Here is a 21,424-nt window from a genome sequence, read left to right as displayed (position 1 = left end):
TATTACAATAAGATTTGGAAAAGAAGAAGCACAAAGAAGTGCTTAGAAAGGAATTTAGGTAAAAGCAAACATTACAAGACATCAAGGAAATCTTCTTAGATGCATTCAACCTGCCTACACCTGAAGAATCAAAGCCTCTATTGGAAAAATTATCAAAAATTGTTGAAAAGGTCAATAAAGAAGATATTGACACAAGTGCAAAACTTCTTGAGTGGTTAGAGAAGAAATTCCAGAGCAAAGTGAATGAAAAAAAATCTCCTGAGATAGCACTTAATCAAGTTGCACTAGCTACAAAGTTTGAAGATGTGAAGAAGGTACTAGAGAATATTTTCTCATTGTACACTGAACTGTGTGACCCAAAACTCTTCACTCAAGAAACAAGACATAGAATTCTGAGTTTGGAGAGAAATCTCAATGTATTAGGTATGTAACTACCTCAAAACCCAACTCACAGTGAGAAGCATTTTTAGGCATTGCTTCAATCACAAAGTCAACTAGTTATGTTAATAGTAGAAGAGGCTAATACAAGAGCCAAGTTGACACAAGTTCAAGCCTACCTCACCCCACATATGGAAATACTCCATAAAAAGCTAGGATATGTAGAAACTTTGTTAAAGAAAGATCCTCATCTTTCTACATCAAATGGACTAGTTCACCTAGCAGTCGAGCTAGCAATCTAACTCAAGCCACTGGATGTTGCATGTAACAACTAGGATGTAGCTCTAAAGATAATTATGGAAGTCCACAAATCCTTTTTGGAAAAATACACTATAAGTGTGTAGACCCTTTGACATAAGTGTCAAAGGGGGAGAGATAAAAGAATAAAAAGGGGGATAGTAAAAGAGAAAGGGGAAGATAAACCAAAGAGGGAAAATAATAAAAAGGAGAGAGGTTAATAAAGCAAAAGAAGAAGCATGAACAAGAGATGAATAAAGGAAAAAGAAGAAGCATGAACAGAGTGGCACCTCATCAGTTTTTGACCCTAGTGATATACAATGTAGAAATAGAAACAAAGTAGAATAGAGATCAAATAAAGGTAGAGCATCAGTTGCAAATACATTGGAGGCAAAGAGTATCAGTTAGTAGAGAGAAACCTACTTAGAATGGAGAATAGATTTTTTGATACAAAATAGGTACATTTACTCAGGGGGAGTTATAAATTTTGAGGTATATAGGTTATTACAAACTTTTGAAAATTTTCAAGTTTTGTATATAAGTCGAGTTGTGAATATAATATATTTGAGAGGATTAGATTGATTATGTGCCGTCAAATGTTTTTGACACTCCTGTCAAAGGGGGAGATTGTTGTATTAGATTGGTTTTGACAACTTAGTGTCAATACACTTAAGGCATTTACTTAGTTTATGTTGAACTAGTAATGCATGCCAAGTATAATATGTATATACAAGACTATGCCAAGTTGCAATGAGTGTTGAGTCACTCATGTGCCAAGTCACTCAAGTGTCAAGTGATTCAAGTGCTAAGTGAATAGTAGATGTCAAGCAATTCAGATGCTGAGTCAAAAATAGAATTATAGTATGTGTCGAGCATCAATAACTTCAAGTGTTGAGTAACACAAACTGGACATATTTGTTTGTGATTGCACAAAAAACTATCTAAACCATTTTCAAGCCAACATAATATTAGATTTTGATTCTTTAAAGATAAGGATGAATCTATTTGTACAATCCATATGAGTTTCCATGCAGCCAATTAGAAAATAGGAAGGATTAAATAGAAAAAAGAATGAATCTCAACCATAGATTCATACCTAACCCTAAGCCACCAAAGTCTTCATAAGGAAGACAAAGCCCCAACAATTATGAGGAATCAATAGAGTGAAAGAGATCATGTTATAAGAGGTAACAAGTGGTGAATGATTGAATTTGTTCATAGAGCATTCAAGGTCACTTAGCAATAAGAGTGAATTGTAGAATCAATTAGAGGAGAACAAAGAATAGAAGGATATAGAAATTTTTATATCAAATCAAAGAGGATCAAGAAGGACACTGGATAGATTTGATCTTTAATTGATGCAGGAGCATCCAGAGGTATAAGCACAATCCTATGTCAACCAAAAAAATGTACTTAGACTTAGTTTCTATTTCATGTTTTTTCATTTTTGGATACCCATTTGGGTCAAATAAAGGTTCCAACTCTCACAGTTCCACTATCAGTGTTCTAGGATAGAGTATTTGAACACCTTGGGATATGTGTAAATGTCAAAAAAATAGTAGTATGTAATTGAGCCATCATTTTGGTGAATTAGAAGTTGTAAATTGTCCATATGAATGTAATTACAATTTAGATAATTGTAGAAAAAGAATCAGGTCGAAAGGCCCCACGGTTTGAAAGTTATCGCAATTTTTTAGTTTTTGGAGACCTCCTAAGAATGCTTCAAAGTCAGGTTAGGGGCACTAAATGACCTTGAACAGGGCCAAAAATGGGTGACAAGTCAAGCTATGCATAGGGATATAGAGCACTTTGAGAGCTTTCCAAAAATGCAAACGGTTCATCAATTGGAGCTACAGTTCAAAAGTTATGCCTCCCAGAAGTTTGCTTACTATTTCTAGATTCTTCTAGTTTTGTGCCGACTTCTAATGCAACTTATGGAGCCTTCTATTTGGTTGGTGGATGCCTACTAGCACTTTCTAGAATGTAATCCTAATCCTTAACCCTCTGAGGTCTATTTAAGAATATTTCTGGCATTGTAAAAGGCACTTCGGAGTGGAGTTTGAGAGCAGGTACTGGGAGAAGAATTTATCCCCAAATTTATGATATTGTAAGCCCATAGAGCATGTTTTGAAGTCTATTTTCTCTGTAATGAATGTATTAGCTTATTTAAAAAGTTAGTAAAATTTCTCTTTCCTGTTGTGTCCATTCTATGCTTGGGTTGTGTCCCCATCAAGTGGTATCAGAGTTGGTTTTCCTGAGTGTGTAGATAGAGCGTCGACTGTGAGGCAGTTTGCACTAGGACTATGTGGTTGTGGGTTTGAGTTAAGAAGATGCCTCCATGAAGAGAGCATGGTGGAAGGCCCAGAGCTATTAATCCTAAGGAGCTTAGAGCCCTCCAAAGGGAGATACAAGCATTGCAAGAGGAGCTCCGTAGAGGAACAACTATTGTTGCAGGTGACGAAAGTGAGGATGACAATGATGAAGAAAAAATTGGACCAGAAGGGGAATTTAACAGGTAAGTTTTGAATTAGGTAGAGAAAAGGCTTTTTAGGGCCATTACTAAGTTTGGGAAAAGACCTACAATTGATGTGGGTGTATTTTCAGGAAATCTAAAATCAAATGATTTGATCGACTGGATTAATGAACTAGTAGAATACTTTGAGAATAAGGATATTAGGGATCCAGATAGGGTTAAGTTTGCAAAGGCCAAATTGAAAGGCCATGCCAAAATCTAGTGGCAAGAGGTTCAATTAGAAAGAAATAGAAGACGAAAGGAGAAGATCACAAGGTGGGATCGTATGGTGGACAAATTGAAGAAGAAATTCATTCCTGTTGACTATGGCTTGATGTGTTTAAGAAGATGCATGGGTTAAAGCAAGCAGGAAAATCAATCCAAGAATATACAGAGGACTTTTACCAACATCTGATTAGAGTAGGGCATGTAGAAACAAATAAGGACAAGGTTGCTCGTTATATTAGTGGGTTGTGACCTAGCATCCAAGAGGAATTAAGCCTGGTAAGAATGACCAGCATTGAAGAGGCATACCAGTTTGCCCTACAAGTTGAAGAGAAGCTAAATAAGAGGTTTGAAGGGAGACAAAGAGGGTGTGGTCAAGGAGGAAGGGGTAGTGGTAGGTCATTTTGAGGCCAAAATGAAGCCCAAAAGAAAAATGAAGATGTGGGTACTAGAAGGAACCAGAGGAACGAGGATTTCAACCACTCCCATGATCAAGACTTTGGAAATTAGAGAGGAAGAGGTAGAGGACATGGACAAGGAAGAGGAGCTTTTCATGGTACCTATTTCCATTGCAATGAAGAAGTTCATCATGCCTTTGAATTCCCTCAACAACAAGGAACGACAGATAGGAGAGTCGAGGGTCAAGCTAGGGTTGCTCATGTGGATGAGGATGCACAATCATCACATTTAGAGGACACAAAAAGAGTAGAGACTTTAGTAAATGAAAGTTTCCTACTAAGTGGTGAGATTGAACTAGGACAAAGGAGGATTTTATTCCGTACTAGGTGCAAGTGTGAGGATAAATGTTGTGATGTGATCATTGATGGTGGTAGCACTGATAACTTGGTATCAGAGGAGATGGTCTCTAAGCTGAAGCTCAAGAGGGAGAAACACCCCCAGCCCTATCGGATTGCTTGGGTGAAGGATGATCATAAGGTCCTAGTAAGTGAACAATGTTTAGTGAAATTCAAAATTGGGAGTTACCATGATGAAGTTCTCTGTGATGTTATTCCAATGGATATTTTCCATCTATTGTTGGGTAGACCATGGTAGTTTGATAGGCATCCAGTACATGATGGTCATGCAAACACATACTCTCTAACAAAGGATGGAGTTCGCCACAAACTAAAGCCCATGAAAAGGAAGGTGAAAAGGTATGTAGTAGTGCTAGGATTTGTCTTGTTGATGGAAGGAAGTTTTTAGATGGCATGAAACATCAGCGTATGTGCTATGCTTTGATTCCTAGGAAAGATAAAGAAGGTAGTAGTGAAATGCCACTTGAAGTTTCAAATTTACTAGGTGAGTTTTGAGATGTCATCTCTGATAATGTTCCAGAAGGATTGCCACCAATAAGGCAACTCAGTCATCAAATCGATTCAATCCCAGGAGCTAGTTTGCCTAACAAGGCTACTCACAGGATGACTCCTACTGAAACTGAGGAGCTAAATAGATAGGTGCAGGAGCTATTGAGAATGGGCTTGATTCGGGAGAGCCTGAGTCCATGTGTGGTACCTACAGTACTAGCACCAAAGAAGGATGGTGAGTGGAGGATGTGTATAGACTCTCAAGCTATAAATAGGATAACCATCAAGTATCGGTTTCCTTTGCCAAGAATGGATGATCTTATGGACTACTTGAGTGGAGCTTAGTACTTCACAAAGATAGATCTCAAGAGTGGCTATCATCAGATACAGATACGAGAAGGAGATGAGTGGAAAATAGCCTTCAAGACCAAGGAGGGTCTTTATGAGTGGTTAGTCATGCCCTTTGGATTGACAAACGCCCCAAGCACCTTCATGCGGCTTATGAATGAGGTACTTAAGAAGTTCTTGGGAAAAAATTTTATTGTCTATTTGGACGATATTTTAATTTTCAGCAAGACTTTGGAAGAACATTTATTGCATATTCATAGTGTCCTTGAAAGGTTAAGGGAAGAGAAACTGTTAATTAATCTGAAGAAGTGTATCTTTGCAAAAAGGGAGTTAGTCTACTTGGGGTTTGTTATATCACCTGAAGGTCTCAAAATGGATCCAGAGAAGGTAAAAGCCATCTTGGAATGGCCTACTCCAAGGTCTTCTACTGAGGTGAGATCATTTCATGGTCTGGTTAGTTTTTACAGGAAATTCATTAAGAATTTCAGTGGTATATGTGCACCCCTGACTGACACAATAAGAGGGGATAGAAAAGAGTTCAAATGGACTGCGGTAGCTACGAGAAGTTTTGAATTGCTGAAGAAGAAGGTGACAGAACAAACTGTGTTGGCACTGCTAGATTTTAGAAAGGTGTTCCAAGTGGATTGTGATGCTAGTGGCAGTGCTATTGGGGCTATATTAAGCCAAGAAGGTAAGCCTAATGCATATTTTAGTGAAAAATTGAATGATGCGGAAAAGAAGTATTTTGTTTATGATCAAGAGTTCTATGCAATAGTTTAGGCCTTAAAGAAATGGAGGCATTATTTTTTGCCAAAGGAATTTGTTTTATATACTGATCACCAGGCATTACAATACCTAAATAGCCAAGGTAAATTGAATCAAAGGCATATGAAGTGGGTAGAGTTCTTGCATAGCTATACATTTGTGTTGAAGCATAGAAGTGGAAAATCTAACAGGGTTGTAGATGCATTAAGTAGGAGACAGTTGTTGCTTACAGTAATGCAGGTTGAAGTAGTTGGGTTTGATGAACTCAAGAATCTGTACCCTGAGGATCCTAATTTTTTTGAAGCGTGGAAAGCTTGTAAAGATCCTGTTGTTGTAGATAAAACTAAGTGGTTAGACTATCTGATTCAAGATGGTATGTTGTTCAAGGGCAGTCAATTATGCATTCCAAGGAGTTCCATGAGGGAAAATCTAATCAAGTAGAAACACAGTGGAGGGATGGTAGGACATTTTGGTTGAGATAAGAACATTGCCATTCTTAGAGAACATTATTTTTGGCCTCAAATTTCACAAGATGTGAAGAAGTTTGTACAAAGTTGTCAGATTTGTCAAGTTGCCAAGGGATTTAGTCACAATACTAGACTATATCAGCCATTGCCTATTCCATCAAAGCCATGGGAGGACATAAGTATGGATTTTGTTCTTGGATTGCTGAGGACACAAAGGGGTAATTACTGAATATCTATGGTGGTTGATAGGTTCTCCAAAATGGAACATTTCATTCCATGCCACAAAACTCATGATGTTGTCCATATTGCAGACTTGTTTTTCAGAGAGGTGGTAAGACTACATGGTGTTCCAAGGAGTATAGTTTTTGACAAAGATAATAAATTTGTAGGGTATTTTTGGAGGACATTGTGGAAGAAGTTGAGAACAGACTTGAAATTTAGTTCCACACATCACTCGCAAACTGACAGCCAAACAAAAGTGGTAAACAAATGTTTGGGCAATTTGCTAAGATGTTTAGTTGGGGATAGGCCTAAGGGGTGGGATTTGATTCTACCACAAGTAGATTTTTCTTACAATAACTATATAAATAGGAGTACTAGAAAATCACCATTCCAAATTGTATATGGAAGTAGCCGAAGGACTACAGCAGAATTAAGGAAGATAGAGCAAGGGGAGAGGACAAGTGCTAAAGCTGAAGAATTTTTTGAACATATCAAGCATCTACATGAGGAGGTTTAGGCACACATTACCAAGATGAATCAAGAGTATAAAGCTAGGGCTGATCAAAGGAGAAGACATAAGGAATTCCAAGTAGGGGATCTAGTCATGGTACACTTACGAAAAGAAAGATTTCCAGCCAGTACTTACAACAAGCTGAAAATGAAGAAATTTGGTCCCTGCAAAATTTTGAAGAAATATGACTCAAGAAATGCATATGAGGTGGAGTTGCCAGATGGAATTCACATTTCTCCTATTTTTAACACTATAGACTTAACAGAGTATCATGATGATGGTGCAGATGAGGAGCTGATGTTAGAGCCATGTCCAATTCCTACTTCTAAGAAGCAGGAGATAGAAGACATTCTAGATCATTGTGTTGTAGGAGTACCAGAAATAGGCAGTATGAAGACTATTTGGTCAAGTGGAAAGGATGGCCGATAGAGGACTCAACTTGGATATCAACAGCTGAGGTTTCCCATTTGGGATTTCCTCTACCATTCATAATGTGACAGGGTCACTTTTCAATCTACCCTAGGTGTCTGATGTAGGAGCATCCAGAGGTATAAGGGCAATCTTGTGTCAACCAAAAAAATGTACTTAGACTTAGTTTTTGTTTCATGTTTTTTCATTTCTAGATACCCATTTGGGTCAAATAAAGGTTCCAACTCTCACATTTCCACTATCAGTGTTCTAGGATAGAGTATTTAAACACCTTGGGATATGTGTAAATGCGAAAAAAAATAGGAGTATGTAATTGAGCCATCATTTTGGTGAACTAGAAGGTGTAAATTGGCCGGATGAATGTAATTATAATTTAGAGCATTGTAGAAAAAGAATCAGGTCGAAAGGCCCCACGGTTTGAAAGTTATCATAATTTTTCAATTTTTGGAAACCTCCTAAGAATGCTTCAAAGTCAGGTTAGGGGCACTAAATGACCTTTAATAGGGCCAAAAAGTGGGGGATGAGAAAAGCTATTCCATACGGCTATAGAGCACTTCGAGAGCTTTCTAGAAATGTAAACGGTTCGTCAATTGGAGCTACGGTTCAAAAGTTATGCCTCCCGAAAGTTCGCTTAACGTTTTTGGATTCTTCTAATTTTTTGCTGACATCTAATGCAACTTCTAGAGCCTTCTATTTTTTCGGTGGATACCTACTAGCACTTTCTAGAATCTATTCCTAATCTTAACCCTCTAGTGTCTATTTAATTACATTTCTGGCATTATAAAAGGCACTTCGGAGTGGAGTTTGAGAGAAGGTACTAGGAGAAGAATTTATCCCCAGATTTATGATATTGTAAGCCCTTAGGGCATGTTTTGAAGTTTATTTTCTCTATATTGAATGTATTAGATCATTTATAAATTTAATAAAATTTCCCTTTCCTGTTGTGTCCATTCTGTGCTTGGGTTGTGTCCCCATCATTCATCAGGCAACTAGAGCTAATCACAAGATCTATGTTGAAACATCCTAATAGGTGATTTTAGTTAAATCTCCTAGGTAGAGTAGTCCTAACAAGTTGTTGTAAATCATTTAATAGGGTGACATTCCAAGTGGATGTTTTGAAGCCCTTTATCCAGGCGCACATCTAATAGGGTGTTCAAATATTCTAACAAGGTGAGACTTAATAGTCTTTGTAAGCCTTTAACAAGGTAGATCATGTTTCATGATAAAACCATTGTAACCTTAATTGGCTACACTTTATTGGTGTAGTAGTGAAGATTTGTGGGTGTCATCCCCACCTCAATTTTTCCTTCTCATTTCGAGGGTTTCTAGGTAATCATATTTGGTGTAAAGTGTGTGTGTTCAATTGCTTACATGTTCTAGATGCATTTACTTTTCATGTTATTTTCAGTTCATATATTACATCCATCTAATGAATGGTGAAACTTTTATTAGCTTAAGTTTGAACTTCTTATTCACCCCCCCACCCTCTCCCTCTTAGAAGTATATGTTTCCCATTTTTTATTCCAACACATTGTGCTCAAGATTACATATAACTATAAGTTTCATAGAAATAATGTTAGGAAAATCAACATAAATCAATAATAGCATTCTTGTCATTTTTTAAAGTATCATCTTCATCAAGATTAATAGAAATATAATATAAAATATGAATATCACATTTATGTATCTCATTAGTATTATTAACCTCCTCTATAGAAATAGGTTGGTGAGAACTATGCATACAAGCTTTAGAACGAGCTTATTAGTTCTTTTTATAGTCTTACCACAAATTTTTTGAGAAGAAGGATCAACAACCATAGGTTCCTTACCAACCTTAGATTGGTTAATAGGGGGGGAAATAGGTGAATGACTAGAAGGAAGAACCACACAAGGAGGAGGAACACACTAGAAGGAGGAACCATGTTAGGAGGGAACACATAAGAGGGATCAATTAGATGAAGGAACTAGTCGATCATTAGAAATGGAAGAATCAAAAGAAATAGGTGTAGAAGGTGTAGGCAAAGACCACAAGAGATATACCTAGGCATACTCATCCCAATCATTCAATACTAATGAGCATGATAAGATTGAAAAATATAATTAGGACAAGTAGGAGGTGTAGTGGGAATAGAAGGCCAAAAGAGATCAAGGGAAGAGCAATGTCAAGGCCTAGAAAGATGATAAAGACTATGATTTATCATCTTAATCTCACCATCATAGGGAAATTGAATACACTAATGTATAGGAGAAACAATGGCTTGCATGGAAGTCAACCAAGGTAAACCAAGCTTAAGTTTGAATTGACTAGAAGTAGGACTAACAAAAAACTTGTACTATTCACCACTTTGCAATAGAGCTCAACAGGCAAAGAAATGGAACCTTGAGGACGACACAAGAAATCATTACAAGTGTGAATCCAAGTATTAGTTGAATCATATAAATCATGATATTTTTGTGAACCATAAAAATATTCCTCAATGATAACATTAACCATTGATTTGGGATCAACAAGATTCCCATCAGAAGGATACTTAGCAATTTGAGTAGCAATATAAAGAAGACCATTAGAAGCCTTGAAAATATCAAAGTATTTAAATGAAGTATTGAGGTCTTCGATAGCATGCTTAACGTTAGGGTTAGGTTTAAGTTGATCACGAGATGTAGATGGAACTTCCTTCATAGGTGGGCATGAAGGTTGAGCTACACATTCTACAATGTTAATAGTATGATCATTCTCTTCTCGCAAGGTATCATAAGCAAGATTTAGAGAAGAAGAAGAAGAAGAAGATTGAACAATTTTATTAGTAGTGTATTGAGGTAAACAATTAGTATAGATCTAAACATCTTGATTAGGAGGTACCTAAGATTGGTTTCCATTATCATGACTATCAATAGTAAAGCATTAGAATTAATCAAATCTTGAATCATATGTTTTAGAGTATAAAATGCCTTAGTATCATGGCCAAGTTGACGATGATATTAACAAAAGACTATAGGATCAAAGTGGAGAATTGATGTAGTAGAAGGAAGAAGTAGTGTAACAAGAGGGAGTGTAATAATATTAGCACTAACCAACCTTCCCATAATGGAATGTAAAGACTCAGAAAGAGAATTAAACTTATGATTCATCAAAAAAATAGAGGAAGAAGCAACAACATCTTGGGATGTAGCAACTATTTGTTCATCTAATGTATTAATGGCTTTGTTAATCTTGACATGGCTGGTAAGTTTCTAGAATTTTTTATGATTAAGTGTGACATCACTCTTATCAATGGGCATAGGAGCCATTGGAGTGGTGCTCTCAAAATCACTCAATTGTAATTGATAATGATGAAGTGATGCACAAAGTTATGAAAAGGAAGTAAACTCCATAAGAAGAATCTTATCTCTATGTACTTTTATAAATCTGAATAAACATATGTTGAATATCAATATCAAGCATAGGATAAGAAATTTGAGCATGCAAATTCTTAAATCTATCAATAAAATCAGTCACTTTTTCCTTAGGGACTTGCTTACAAAGCATCAAATTGGTCAGAGACACTAAAGGACCAATATTATTATGGAGTTGTTGGATAAAGGCATTAGCATGTTTACAAAAAGGAATCAATAGAATAGGGTGGAAAAGAATAATACCATTGTATATCTTTATCACAAAAAACATGAGAGAAGGATTATAAGCTAAAAGCATATGATCATGGGCATAATCACTACATAGAACTTGGAAATTTTTAAGATAAGTCACGGGATCAACTTTACCATTATAAGTATCAAGGCAACGTACATCATCTTGTTGAGTAGAATCAATAAAGATAATGTTAAAAGACAAAGAACTAACCATATCACATATAGGCACTTTAAACTTAGATTGAATAATAGAAGCAAGTTATTGCTACAAAGGTAAAATAATTTGATCAAGAATAATGATAGTGGAATCATTGGAGGAAATAGGGGGCACTAACACATTTGATACACTAGGAAGAGTGTATGAATTACCTAGAATAGAAGGAATTATAGGTGAAACACTAGAAAACATAGTAGTGGGATTAGGATAAAGTTTAAGGAACATTATTGTATGAATATTTTGAAGTAGTCAATGAAGTTGGTAGAACACTCATGGGAAAAGAAGGAATGGAAACAATACAACATTTGGGGTCAAATTACGATGACAATTTACAATAGCAATATAATTTTTGGTCATTTTAAATATTTTTTGTTATTGTCCCCAACGTCATCACAATACTGACATCATAGTCATAATTGTGATTCCCTCATGAGCATAAAACAAAAAAATAAAACATGACAATCATTTTCCATTTGTTTTAATTTTAGAGAGTTGTGTGCAAAAGAGGTGGAGAGCTCCAAACGAGGGTGAAGAGTTCTGAATGTTGTCATGGCCCTTGCAATCAGTGCATTTGGTTGTTGTTCCCTTGTGATCTCTACATTTTATTTCCATGCCCTTGCTCTTCAATTTCATCATTGTGTTGTGCCCTCATGATCTATGTGCCCTAGCTTTGTGATTTTCTTCAAGGGTGAGAATAGGTACGTATGTAAATGTTTTTTATCTTCCTTGTAAACATGTATGTTTTTATATTTCCTTCTAAACATGTATCTCTTTATATATTTAGGGAGATCTTCTTCAAGGTTCTTATTACATATATGATCTAGTTGCATAAATATTCTAAAATCCAAATAATAAAACAATACAACTGATCCAACTAGTGCTAAGTGACTTACCTCAAGATCCTACACAAAAATAATGCAAACCATGAAAAATGGGCCGAGTTTGCAAGAAATTTTTCAAAAACATATCATAGCAGAAATTTTTAGAAAGAAATGAGCCATAACCAATTAAATGTGTCTAGTTGTTGGTTAGCTAGGTTGATATATACATATATTTAACTAGGTTATGGCTTCTACAAGGGAATGAGCCTTGTGATTATGTATATGTGCTTGGTGCATTTCGTTCCTATGATATATCTCTACATTTCATTTATGTGCCCTTACTCTAAGATGTGGTTTCCATGCCCTTGTGATATCTATGTTTTGTTTTCGTGCCCTTTCTTTGTGATTTTAGTGTTGTTCCCTTGTTCTGCAATTTTGTTGCCATGTCATGCCCTTGGTCTATAATTGTGTTTCTATGTTGTACCCTTGCTCTGTGATTTCATTGTCATGACCTAGCTTTGTGATTTTCTTCAACGATATTTAAATGTTGGTTTTTCTTTTCCTTCTAAATAGGTATCTCTTTATATCTCCTCTTGAATATGTATAATTAGAGATCATTTTTAAAGTTCTTATTACATCTTAGCTACACAATAGAAAAAATGATTCCATCTGCATACATATTCTAGAATCTAAATAATAATAAAATTAAGCTCACTCAACCCATGCTAAGTAACTTACCTCAAGATCCTCCACAAAAATAGTGTAGACCATGAAAATGGGTAGAGTTTGCAAGAAATTTTACAAAAACGTATCATAGTAGATGCTTTTAGAAAGAAGCTAGTCATAAGTAGTTAAATGGATCTAGTTGTTGATTGACTAGGTTGATTAGAAATTCCTTTAGAATTTTCATTTGATTAGGTACAATAAAATGAACAATCAGTTGTTCATAGCTAGCAAGATCAAGTATAGTTTTCCAAGGTGATAAAATTTCATATGGAAGGAATTGAAGAATAACTTCAATGAAGAGTTCAGTGTAAGGAATTGAAGAAGCAAGTTCTAAATCTATGTGAATGCCATAATCATGAGGTTCATTCCCTTGCAAAAGCCTCTACTACAATAGCATTACCTTTAAACCATGCAAAGGATTTTGAAGTGGTTCCCAGCCTTGAAACACTCTTACAAGCATTTGATACTTGGGGTCATCACAAGGAGATTGTGACAACACTTGAAACACTCTTATAAGCATTTGATATTTGGACTGTAAATTCTCAAAGATAGTTGCAAGTGATTTCAATATCATAGTACCTACCACAACACTTTCCTAGATTCTATCCAATCATAATATCCTTTATTGTGTCTACATGTTGTTTATGTCATGCAGTCTCTTTCTAAAGCCACTCTTTCTCATTCTCTTTCTAAAGTCACTCATTCTTTGCTCTCATGCCTTAAATTTTGATTATCAAACTTCTGAATATCTACCTTTACCTTATCTAAAATCAACTTCATAGTGTGTTTTAACTCTAACATAAGTGTTTGATCATCAATATCTTTAATTTTGGCATTCAAGTTTTCAGGAATGGTCAACACACTCACTTTTGGACCTCTCATGTCAAGAACTTTTTATAATGTTTCAATACCATGTTCTTGCTTCTGAGCTAACAGTTCTTCAAATGCATTTTCTTGTAAAATATTAATTTTGTTGAACAGTTATAAACTCTTAGAAAGTGCATTATTGTTTTCATGTATGTATGTATATATGTATATATGTATGTATGTGTATATGTATGTGTATATGTGTGTGTGTGTGTGTATATGTATGTATGTATGTATGTATATGTATATGTATATGTATATGTATATGTATATGTATATGTATATGTATATGTATGTAAGTATACAGAGAGATCTTGTGGATTGTGGACTATGGATTATAAAATTAAAAAAACATGACATTAATCATTCCCCATTTGTTTTAATTGAATGTGGAGAGTTATGCATGAAAGAGGTTGGAAAGCTCTAAATGAGGGTGGAGATCTCTAAATGTTGGTGGAGATCAGTGGAGATCTAGAGGATTTTGTTGTTGTTCCCTTGTGATCTTCGTGCCCTTGCTTTGTAATTTTTGTCAAGGGGAGAAGAGATACCTATGTAAATGTTCTTTTCTTTTCTTTATAAACATTTATCTCTTTTTCATATATAATAGCTTTGGTCAAATTCAAGGATAACTGATTATGATGATTGTATGCATATGTGTATTTATGTACATAAATCAGTTCACTATGTGAACCACTTTACATGCATACATATACAATTGCATAGTAGTTGTGATAAATTAAATTAATCATTCATGTCTTGAATTCACACAAGAAATTATCCTTCCATTCAATCAAAAATAACTATGCAAAAATCTATACTTATAGATTATATTATCTCTTGGTGATTGATAAATATCTCATGTATAATATCATCTAGGTAATGATCAAATGCATTCGCATTAAGTCATAATAGGATCAAGTAGATGATCCATTTATGTTACTTCATACTTATTTTATTGGACATTTTCTTTAACATAATTAGTAACACTAGAATTATATAGCTACTACTAGTACTCTTATTTATTTTATTTTATCATATACATTTAAGACTATTATTTTTCTTGAAATTAGACTGTCTATTTGTTATCACTAAAACACAAATATGGATCTCTGATAGTTATCTTCATTTTAATTTCAAGATCTTAATATTTAACATGAAGAGTTTCCACTACTGGACAGTGGAATAGCCATAATGTGGAGCCACATAGCTCATGTTTTATTCCACAAAATTATTTTTTTATTAAATTTTTGTCCTTCAAAAATATTATAGGTGAATATTCTTCTAATTTTCTATATATTTAATAATTTTTTTCTTTTTGTTTAAGGTAATTTTCTATTAAGAGATAGAGACATCTATCATAAGGATGGACATGCCCATTTTGATCATCTCACTTTTAAAGTTGATTCCCTTCTCTAATTAATGAAACTACTTGAAAATGACACCCTAATTTTTTGTAACTTTCCTGATCAGCTATTCACATAACTAAATTATCCCTTATCCATAAACAACATCAAATCTTCTATAAGTCTCTCTCCTTTGAAGACCCAATACATGGAGCCATTATCATCATGAGTAGACTCACTCTCCTCAAATGATTTCAATCAAAACTATTCATACCAAAATAAGTGTGAAGAAATATATACTTACAAATTATATTATCTCTTGGTGATTGAGTAAAGATCAAATACAATTTTCCAAGGTGATAAATTGCATATGCAGAAGTGTGTGTGTGTGTGTGTGTGTGTGTGTGTGTGTGTGTGTGTGTGTGTTTTTATGTATGCATATACATGTGTGTGTGTACATACTTACACACATATGTATGTATTTATGTATATATACACATACATATACATAAAGAGAAGCCTCTCTAATCACCTGTTGGGGTAAGTATAAAGAGATACATGTTTATAAGGAAAAGAAAAGAACATTTACATAGGTACCTCTTCTACCCTTGAAGAAAATCACAGATAAAGCACTACTAGATTTGGGCCCAAACAACACAAATTATACCATTGTCACAAATTGTCATCACAATTCAACCCTAAATGTTGTAGTGTTGCAAAGGTCATAGAGATCACAAGAGCATGACATTGCAAAAAAATTGTAGAGCAAAGGTACAATGATCACAAAGGCATGATAATGAAATGCAAAGATCACAAGGGCACAGAAATGAAGTCCTAGATATCCACTGATCTCCACCAAGGGCACGGCAACAAAATGTAGAGATCATAAGAGCATGGCAACAAAATATAGTGATCACAAGGGAAAAAAATAAAAATCTCCACTAATGTTTAGAGATCTCCACCCTTGTTCAGAGCTCTCTACCATATTTCACATCTAGCTCTCCACTATCAAAACAAATGCACAAATTGGGAATGATTTATGTCATGTTTTCTATTTTTTGTTTATATCTAAAATCAAATTCACATTATGTTGTAACTATGACATAGGTATTTTATCCTCAATAGCCCTGATTTTAGCATTTCAACATTAAATTTTTCAAGTTTCCTCTTCATTATATAGTCCTTACTATAGAACAAGAATTAGTATGCAAAGAACATTAACAAATAAAGTAAACATTCACAAACCAAAAACTAAATTCACATATATGCTTAGACAAAGAAAGCAAACAAGAAGTGCAAACCTCACAAGAGAAAACACTCCATGCTTTCTAGATTCTGTAGATGTGTCCTTTTGTTGTGGATGTATGCTCAAGATGCTCAAAAGCTGCTTTAATGGGGATGGGTAATGGCAAATTGGTAGCTTTGTGAGCTCTCAATTTGGAATTATAAGGATAAGATTGATGGATTTGGTTCTCAAAATAGCATGGTAACTTTAGCTCAAAGATTGTTGATGAAATGGCTTGGGATGGGATTCAATTTATAGGCTAAGGGGTAGAGGGATGGAGGGCTTAGATTCAAGGATGGATGAAGGCTTAAGGAGGGCTAGGATGCACTCAAAGGAGAGCACATGGATTGTGCTTGTTTAGCACCAATGGGAAGGTGACACTTGTCACAAGGAGGATGAGTGTGAGAGGGTAGGGTAAAGGGTTGGTTAAAGGCATGATGAGTGGGGTTGAGTATGTAAGAGGGATGTAAGAGGAATGAGTGTGGAAGAGGGAAGAGTGTGGAAGATGGGTGTAAGAGTCATGAGTGGGCTTGTAAGAGTCTTTTATGTTTTGTAAGAGCACTCATGACTTAGTGGTTGGGTTTTTTGAGGGGAGACTTTGGTTTGGATTAGGAAAGTCTTAAACTTGTTTAAGGAATGTGACAACATTAGGGGGTGGATTAGGCTTGGGTTTAGGATTAGCTTAGGGATGTTAGAGATGTGCAAGTGGATGGCATTAATGAGGGTGGGTGAGTTAGTGGCTAAGCTTGGTTAGTATGGGTGGATGGGGTGGATTAGGCTAAATGGAGGATTAGAGATAGGTTAGGGGTTTTTTGAATTTGAGGATTTCATTTATCAAATAGATTTATTTAATAAATGGGGATTTTTGGAATTAGATAGCAGAAAATGATTTAATTGATAAATAATAGATTATTTGATTTATCAATTAGGACTATAGATGATTAATTAAATTAATCAACTAGGGATGGCAAAGGATTAATTAAATAAGAATTTAATTAATGATGCCTTTAGAGATGGCTAAATTAGATTACCAAAGTAGTGTAATCAAATTTAGGTGTCTACATTTTTCCCCTCTTTGACATAGTGTTGAGACAACACTATTTCAAAGAAGTTCGAATGAAGACAACACGAGGAAGATGTTTTAGCAACAAGGTTGCCCCAGTCTTGGATAAGAAGAGGAGAGACTAGACTTAGATGATGCCCCCTCAAGAAGGCGGCGGGGAGAGAAATGAGGCTCGACGACTTCTTGAAAAGTACAAGAAATTGAGATGAGTTGAGACGCAGGTTGGCGAAGAGAAGGGGTTGAATTAGCTCAAACTCTCACTACAGGAGAATGATAAAGGGAAATCAGAGGCACAAAAGTAAAGCAAGCTTAAGACTTTCCAGGATTGGGGGGGGGGGGAGATGGAGGAGCGGAGCGCTATAAAAGGAATCCATGGTAGGGATATGGATGATAGAATGATAAAGTTGATGCAACAGGATTTCAAAGAGTCAGATTGGCGAAAGATGGGTTTCGGAGATCCCTAGGACTAGGATTGTGGATCTCGAAAGATGAGGCTTGGTGAATTGATTTGATTGGTGGATCCCTAAGACTAGGATTTTGGATCCCTAAAGCTAAAGGTGAGGAGTGATTCAAAGAGATACTGATGCATAAGCTGGGATAGGTGTTGGATATGGATGGGGGATAATGGAGATGAAGGGAATCCATTGAAGCTTTTTGAGCGGGGGGATACTTCAAAGAGAAGTACCACCATGTAGTTGAGCACTAGATTTGCTATAGGACTGTTGGTTAATTGCCAGGGTTACACAGAACATCAAGGCCTTTTTACCAACTGTCCAGAGGACTGACAAACTGACTCAAAACAAACACACAAGGATTGCCCCAGTATCACACATGAATCCCAAAGGAAGCAGCGTGGAAATGACACTAGGTAACCCACAAGCAGAAAAAGAAAACAAGCAAAAGACCTGATCAAGACCTTACACTCTAATTGCCCCATTCGCAGCATACCATGATATGGAAGATTGTGGCAACCTTGAGGAGGGAACAAGGAGATTGCTTGGAAAAGATATTTCAAGACCCAAAAGGGAAGATCCCAAATAAAAAGAAAGAAAAAATCCAAAAGAGAACTGTTTGCCAATGAGCTGCGTAGGACGAGGTACTAACGGACCAAGATCAGACACGAGGAAAGCTATATCCTGCAAAGATCTATCAGAGAGCACCTAAGCTAATGGATCTGGATGAGTGATGTGTCTAGCAAGCTGAACTAAGAAGGATAACACTTTGGTGATAGGAGATCTAGCTAAAGGATGCATTGGAATATCTAACCAAGGTGTGTGATGTGTGCAAGATGTTGACCAAAGATGAACTAACACGAAAGTCGGATAGATACAATGATACTAAGCTAAAGAGGATGTACAAGCTGATAGACCAAGATATGTTACAAATGTACAAGTTTGTTCATGTTTTGGTTTTTTGTGAGATGGAAATGTTTGTGAAGGATGGGATGTCTATAATAGTTGATAGGTGGATAGCTAGATGGTTTGTGAAAAGCTTAAGGAAAATTGGATTCTGTGTGTGCATGTGATAGGATACAAGCTAGGATACAAGATTATTTACAAGCTGGAATATGGTACAAGCTTTGGACAAGATTCAGATATATACAAGGTATGGTACAAGATTTACAAGGTATAATACAAGCTCTGGTACAAGATTTACAAGTTGTACAGGAGGTATTGACAAGCTCCATCAGATTTTGGATATTTGATTGGAACACCAAGGGAACAAGCAGGTGTTTTATGGGATGGTGGGTGGATGGATGAGGGATAGGATAGTGATAGATAATGGATTAGTCTTTATCACACAAGGCACCTGAATTACCAGGTTTTCACCAAGGTACCTATCCAAGGCGCTTGAATTGCCAAGTTTTCACCATTGGACGCTTATTTCTCTTTACTATTTTTTTTTTTTGTATTTTTCAAAAGCTGGGTATACCAAGGATCTTCAAGAATAGAACTTCTTGAGATGAATGATGTTAGTGGGATCATTCAAGAGTTCTCCTTCTGGTGTAGATAATTGATAGGCTCCAGAGCCAAAGGAGGCAGTAACCACATAGGGACCAAGCCATGTAGGTTCAAACTTGCCTTTCTTTTCTCGATCTGCTTGGACTTTCATATTTTCTTTGAGGACCATGCCACCTGGCTGAAAGTGTCGTGGGAGCACCTTCTTATTGAAATTCCTTTTGAGACAAGTTTGATAGACTGTGAGATGGTCATAGGCTTGTTGTCTCTTCTCGTCTAAGAGATCTAGCTGGGTGAGTCGAGCTACTATGTATTCTTCATCTGAGATTTGCCCTCGCAAAGATATGCGTAGTGAGGGAAGTTCAACTTCTATAGGTAATACCGCTTCGGCACCATAGACTAGGGAGTATGGAGTTGTGCCTGTGGATGTACGGAAGGAAGTTCGATAGGCCCATAGAGCCGAATTTATTTGAAGGTGCCAATCACGGCCGAAATCATTGACAACTTTCTTTAGGATTTTGAGGAGGGTTTTATTAGTTGCCTCTGCCTGGCCGTTATCTTGTGGGAAATATGGGCTAGAAAAGCGGTGATGGATGTGGAGGGAAGTGCATAATTCTTCCATGTTGAGATTTTCAAAGTTACCTACGTGGTCAGTGAAGATGGTGGATGGGATGTCGAAGCGGCAAACAATGTGGTACAAGATGAACTTGGAGACTTGAACTCCTGTAGCTGAGACTAGGGGGACTGCTTCCACCCACTTAGTGAAATAGTCTGTAGTTGTTATTATCCATTTATGTCCATTAGATGAGAGAGGGGTGATAGTTCCAACTAGATCAAGGCCCCAACAAGCAAAAGGCCAAGGTGGTGCAATAGGCTGTATATCTTGTGCTGGAGCGTGCACATGATTTGCATGCTGTTGACATGGGAGACACTTTTTGACAAAGTCACAAGAGTCTTCTTCAATGGTAGGCCAATAGTAGCCTGCTCTAAGGATCTGTCGTTCTAGGACAATACCACTCGTGTGGGCACCGCAAAGTCTAGAATGTACTTCTTTTAATGCCATCGCGGCCTCATTTTCATCTAAACATTAAGAGAGAGTATCGTGATAACCCTGACGATATAGGGCATTGGCTATGATAACATAGCGGGATGATTTTCGGATGAGGTTCTAGTGTTGGGTACGTGTGAGGTGAGGGGATATGATACCATCGTTAAGGTAAGCGTGAATTTCATGGTACCAAGGGGATTGGGGACCAACCAAGATACAAACACGGTTTGAATCCTCATTCGCATAGGCAGGTGTGAGGAGCTGCTCAACTAAAAACTCATACTGCGTAGCTTCTTGGGGAATTTCCAAGAGCGATCCGATAGTGGCCATGGCATCTGCTACCTTGTTCTACATTCGAGGCACTTGTGTAAACTGAAGCTTTGTAAAATGTTGGGTCAGCTGATCAACTAGCTCTTTGTAGGGTAATAGCTTTTCATCTTTGGTTTGATATTCATTTAAGACTTGTTTGATGATGAGTTGGGAATCACCAAAGATTTGTAACTCAATGATATTCCATTCTGCAGCTATCTTTAATCCTGCTACAAGAGCTTCATATTCTGCTATATTGTTGGTGCTAGGGAATTGTAGCTTGAAGGCTTTTGGAATGTAATCTCCTTGAGGTGTAACTAATAATATTCCTACCCCTGATCCATGAGAGGTGTATGAGCCATCAAAATAAAGCTTCCATGGGGGTTGTTCTTCAATTAGGCAGATATGCTCATCTAGAAATTCTGTGAGCAAAGGATATGCATCTACTAGAGGTGCATTAGCTAGGTGATCTGCTATAGCTTGCCCTTTGATTGCCTTTCTGTCCACATACTAGATGTCAAACTCACTTAGTAGCATAACCCATTTGGCCAAACGGCCTGTAAGTGTTGTTCTGGAGAGCATATACTTGAGAGGGTCAATCTTGGAGACTAGTTGGATGGTATGACTTAGCATGTAGTGGCGAAGCTTTTGAGTTGAGAAAACAACTACCAAACAAGCTTTTTCCATAGGAGTGTAATTGAG

This window comes from Cupressus sempervirens, chromosome 9 (genome assembly GCF_028749045.1).
Source record: "Cupressus sempervirens isolate cs-2001-9-10 chromosome 9, ASM2874904v1, whole genome shotgun sequence".
Lineage (NCBI taxonomy): Eukaryota > Viridiplantae > Streptophyta > Pinopsida > Cupressales > Cupressaceae > Cupressus > Cupressus sempervirens.
The sequence above is the reverse complement of the archived record's forward strand: the minus strand, read 5'-3'. Positions refer to the sequence as shown.